Raw genomic sequence first — 6,000 nt, 5'->3', positions numbered from 1 at the left:
CCTGTGTATAGTTTCAACCGACCAGGTCTCTTGCAACATACAAAAGTCAAAAGTGTCAATGAAACTTGCCCATTCCGGGTCAATTAGATTTTTTGATAACCCGGCTATATTCCAGGAGACCAGCTTCAAGGATTGCCGTGATTCCAAATTTTTTTGCGTCAAAACATTTCCCCCCTCTACAGACACTGAAATATGGCATTCTGGACTAGTTACATCAGGCTCTAAAGACATTAACTCATTTTGGGGTACAACACTTCCCATTGGTATTGAACTATCCCCAGTTATTGAAACTAACACGGGCAATAACCTTACATTCCCCTCAATTTTAGTATCATAAGTATTAGCACCAACTGTCTGTAAACAGGATTCACTCCCTCCCCCCGACAAGTTGGCATCCAACAGATCATTTCCATCAACCCCCCTAGACGTTTGGCATCAATCACAGTCATCTAGACCACTGAAGATGTCGAATCTATTAGTAGTTTCTAAAGGGGTGAAGGGTTTTAGGTGGTCCATTCTTCTATTGTTAGGGTTAATTTGCCTATATGGGACACAATTCCAACCAAAAACATCAGATACAGGTGCATGATTTGGGGGAAAGAAAGGCTCGATAAGATTAGGTCTAGTAAGTGGTGGTATCATTTGGTGTATATTGCCAGCCCTCTGCATAACTGGTGGATAAGAGCAGGGCATAGTTTGGGATGTTATATTAGAGGCTGGTTGTTGTTGAGAGGGAAAAACCACAGACCTTGGATAGAAAAAGGTCAATGGTCTAGGTATTATGCAGTTACTTGTAGTGCCCGGGGGCCAGTTCAATACAAATTGGACTGCATTGGGATCCCTGAAATTTACAACCACCACATCCCCCTCGATGTTTTTTGGTCTGCTTCCCAGCCATTGGAGGCGTCGGACATGGACAATTTCACCGTTTATATGGGGTGCTATTGGTCTGTATAAACTTAACCAATGCATGATCTTATTTTTTAATTGTGCAAAGCCCTCCCTCTTGCTAGTAGGTAACGCCGGAACCCCTGTTAGAACTACCACAAAGGGCACTGCCTCTGGTGGTAATTCTGGGTTTGGGACCGATTTAGGCCTTCCCCATCTTGGTTTTTGTCCCCTTACTTCAATTGATTGGTCTTCATTTGGGGTGCTAGCTACGTCATTAGATGGTTTAGTTTTGACAGTAGCTGACTTGGAAGCCAATTTATTTGGTAAGTTTGTTGGGGGTGGGATTGGTTTAGAAGTAATTATTGTGTTCCCTTTAGGCACCGAGGTAGTAGGGATCGGCAGCAGGGTGGAGTTGGCTGTTGTGGCTAGAGCGGCTGGATTAGGCTTGGTCACACTAGGTGCTTTATGTGTTACTAAATTCAATGATTTGGAGTTCGCCTCGCCCTTATTTCCCAATGCACGCTCAAGTAAGTTTAATCTTGACTCTATTTCAATCAGCCTCTCCAGGATTGATGCAGAGTGGGTGTTAATTAGGTTTTCTATAGAATCTAAGGTAGCAGAAACGCGAACAGTGGGGAGCTCTTTAGGCAGCTCGGAGACTTCCATGATGTCCTCCGTGACTATAGGTAGAATAGGGGGTGGCGGAGATGTAATAATAATAGGCCCTTCAGTAGCAGCAAGAGTAGTAACAATGCTAGCTACAGGGGTCTTGACCTTTTTTCGAAAATCAGAGTGGCTTAATTTTGATTGCGATGAAACCCCCCCCTTTTCGTCGTTTTTTACATGGCGGAGGTCCATGTACCCTTGGAACTAGTGTAGATTTCTTTACTCTACTACGCACTATTTTTGATGGTAATGGAGTAATAGGTCTTAAAACATTAGGAGTGCTTGTATGTGTGGTAACATCAGGACCTGTAATGTCCAGATGGGGGGAGTTATTTATACAAGGGGTAATGACATCTGATACCACAGGTTGACTATCAGTTGTGTGAACAGTGACATCAACTAACTGAGTGTTTGCACTAAAGGTCGCAGGAGGTGTGGATGTTGGCGACAAGCGCCGGTTTTTTAGGCTTTCAACAGAGCGGCGACGCTCAGCACGGCGCTCAGCCAGAACAATATCTAATGGCATGTCCGGGGAAGCTTTAGTAAAATAGTCATCAAGGGTTTTGTTCATCAGTGCACCCTGTTTTTCGGCCATAGTAAATAAAGTAAAGTTCCACAGCGATGGTTTACAAAGGCACACAAAATGTCAGTTATGATAACAATGGGTCACAGAATAAATACCAGGGTATTGGGTCCAGTCCGGTCTCCTCGGTTCTCGGAGGGTCTCAGAGGGTCCGCCCTTAGTCCGGGCTTTGTCCCGGGTAATGTCCCGCACACGCGTCCCGCTGACGCGTATTGTCTTCAGGTATTAAGCCGACTGAGGATAGAGGGGGCGGAGTCACGGGAAGAGGCGGCAGGTGTGCTGGCTGGAACACGCACAGCCTGCTGGCCCTCGCAGTCCCGTCCTCTTAGAGATCAGCTCCCCTCGTTAACTCCAATGCCCAGCGGGGCTCCTGGCACACTGATGCAATGCCCTACGGCGCTCCTGGCAGCAACAACAGAACAAGGGTCCAAGGGCTCCTCCACGAGCGGCTCCCGCGAAGCGGGGGCCGCGAGGAGTTTTCAGCAGTCAGGCAGGGGGCGGAGACACGGGAAGAGGCGGCAGGTGTGCTGGCTGGAACACACACAGCCTGCTGGCCCTCGCAGTCCCGTCCTCTTAGAGATCAGCTCCCCTCGTTAACTCCAATGCCCAGCGGGGCTCCTGGCACACTGATGCAATGCCCTACGGGGCTCCTGGTAGCAACAACAGAACAAGGGTCCAAGGGCTCCTCCACGAGCGGCTCCCGCGAAGCGGGGGCCGCGAGGAGTTTTCAGCAGTCAGGCAGGGGGCGGAGACACGGGAAGAGGCGGCAGGTGTGCTGGCTGGAACACGCACAGCCTGCTGGCCCTCGCAGTCTCGTCCTCTTAGAAATCAGCTCCCCTCGTTAACTCCAATGCCCAGCGGGGCTCCTGGCACACTGATGCAATGCCCTACGGGGCTCCTGGCAGCAACAACAGAACAAGGGTCCAAGGGCTCCTCCACGAGCGGCTCCCGCGAAGCGGGGGCCGCGAGGAGTTTTCAGCAGTCAGGCAGGGGGCGGAGACACGGGAAGAGGCGGCAGGTGTGCTGGCTGGAACACGCACAGCCTGCTGGCCCTCGCAGTCCCGTCCTCTTAGATATCAGCTCCCCTCGTTAACTCCAATGCCCAGCGGGGCTCCTGGCACACTGATGCAATGCCCTACGGGGCTCCTGGCAGCAACAACAGAACAAGGGTCCAAGGGCTCCTCCACGAGCGTATGCAAATCAGTCTTGACCCTGTGCCTCATGGGAACAGTCCAGCCCGAACTGCCAAGCCACGTCTTCCCTGGACTGGAATCAAGCATCCTAGGATCGGTTTCTGGCTATCAGCCGTCTTCAGCCAGGATAGCTTGACTCCAGTGGCTTAGTGAGCAAGGGACCCACGTCTGGGCATACTCTTCCCACATAGGGTGAGCAGCAGAACACACAAGATGATGGACGGAATGTTGCACAATAGCAAAACATTCACCCCCAGTCGCAGATCTGGGTTTAATCCATTGTTATTTTGCTCACCAAGTCATCATTGAACTGGCCCTCGTGACTCAAACACACAGAGAAGAAAACGTGGCATAACGCAAAATGATAGCCCCCCTGCAGAATGTGGTAACAGGCCCTAGTCTAAAATATCTCCCAAAAATTCATAAGCTCTGGGCTGAATAGGGTTCCCCTGAACGGTGGGGTGAGAGCGCACCACAAATGTAACAGGAGCTGCAGGGGCCTCTGTTATGCCCCAGGGAGGAAATATTCTTAACTCAGACAGTTGAGCAATCTTTGCCCTGCTAGGCTGTTGTCTAAATCAAATACTCCCCACAAAAGGGCTATCTTTATCTTAAAAGTGGACCCGGAACCTCGCTGGGTTCATTCTTTTTCTACAATGCCTCAGTGTGTAAAGGCCTGCAAGACCAGACCAGGCCTGTTTGCCGCACATGCAGTGCTCACTATGCTTGTGAAGTTCCACCAGGAAACATGGTATCCAATCTCAGACTGGGCATATACCTAGGCACCTGCACTCTCCTCTGTGCTGGGACTCCAGAGGCCACTGATCCTTCATTTTATTGCGAGCCGTCAGTACTGGCTGAAGCAGCAGCTTTCAGCAGAGGCCTAATGCTGTGGCATACTGTACAAGTAAGGTTCTCTTCTCCCCACTTGCTACAGCCTCACCTCCTGCTGTCCTCGCCACTCATCAGCTGTTGAGACCCAGACCTTCAACCATTCCTCATTCCATTTTTAGGCTTGCCTAGCTTACATTCTGCAACAATCCATCTCCCTGGCTCCCTCCTCACTCAATGGACTCCCCCATTCCTGGTGGCCCTAAACTGAATATCATAACTTGAGGTCACCTTGTTTTATCTAATTAACACTACACTTCTCTGTAAGTGCCCGAACCAAGAGCACCAATGTGCGTGAAAGAAAGGAGTGTCTGCATGGAGAAGGAACTCGGGAACCCTAATGGGCTTGAATATAGTTTAGAACAGCACTTTCACTCTGCACAGGTGAATGGCCATAACTATGCTTTGTGTGCTCTGTACAAGCCTTTCCACTTGGTGAGTCTTTTCAGCCTCTTAGTTTGTTCCCAGGGTGTGTACTGCAACAAGTTTATCTTTCATTTCAGCTGCATGTTAATTTGTCCCAGCCCTTCCATTTGTCTTTAGGACCATGATCTTTGGTTGTGCCGGGCTACATATTAAATTTTTTACTTTTACTCCTGAATTCCCGGCCGGGCCCTGCCCCCACCATGATGCCCTCTGTGATCCAAATTATGATCTCATCCCACCCACCCACTGAATCTCATTGTCATGAAACTGCAGTATATCATTGCATTGAAAGTGGCGTCTATTAAGCTGCCATTGCATTAAGGCGGATGTATGACGTTACAACGCATACTTTTACAACGCATACCATTATAACGCATTTTTTACAACGCAACATCCCTTCAAACGCATTCGATTACAACGCATGCCATTACAACGAATTTTACAAAACTACCTTTACAACGCATTCCATTACAACACATACTACCTTTACAAAGCATACCATTACAACGCATACCATTACATTGCATGTATGGTAAGTATTGTAAAGTGTAGGGGTAAAAATTACTATTCTAACTCCAGGGGGGGTGCAACAGTAGGGTAAGTGTTGGATAGTGTAGGGGTAAAAATTACTATTCTAACTCCAGGGGGTGCAACAGTAGGGTAAGTGTTGGATAGTGTAAGGGTACTATGAGTTGTAATGGTATGCGTTGTAATGGTATGCGTTGTAATGACTGCGTTGTAATGACATGCATTGTAGTGGTATGCGTTGTAGTGTCATGCGTTGTAATGGTTGCGTTGTAATGGCATGCGTTGTAATGGATGTTGCGTTGTAAAAGTTTTGTTGTAATGGTAGTGTGTTGTAAAAGTTGTGTTGTAAAGGTTGTTTCCCCTTTAAGGCCATACCATTCCACCTGTTTAAGTCTTCATGGAGGGTGAGATAGTGTTTATGGAGGGATATCTTTGAAGTCAATGGATATCACCTTTTTGCATGACTCTGGTGGGTTCATTCATGGCGATGTATAACATTTTTCTTGTTTGGAGGGTGAAGATGAGTCAAAGGAGGGGGACACCACTCAAAAGACAGTGAATTGAGAGGTATATGAGGTCACTTAAGTTACTGCTGCCCCAAAATGATCATAACACTAGTGAGAGCTGCTCCTACTTTAATATCGCTGTGTTACGGGTGGTCCCTTTTGTATAAAAAATGCAGTAAGGCCTGCTACTTTCCAGTGTAAATCAGAATTTGCGCTGGACAGGAAATCCGATTTGAAGACTTTGTGGCAGTTTGCATCACTCATTGTGACACTGCACTGGTGCAAATCTTTAAAAACGTGGGACTTTGTATTTTAT

Source organism: Lissotriton vulgaris, chromosome 4_1 (genome assembly GCF_964263255.1).
Source record: "Lissotriton vulgaris chromosome 4_1, aLisVul1.2, whole genome shotgun sequence".
Taxonomy (NCBI): Eukaryota; Metazoa; Chordata; class Amphibia; order Caudata; family Salamandridae; genus Lissotriton; species Lissotriton vulgaris.
The sequence above is the reverse complement of the archived record's forward strand: the minus strand, read 5'-3'. Positions refer to the sequence as shown.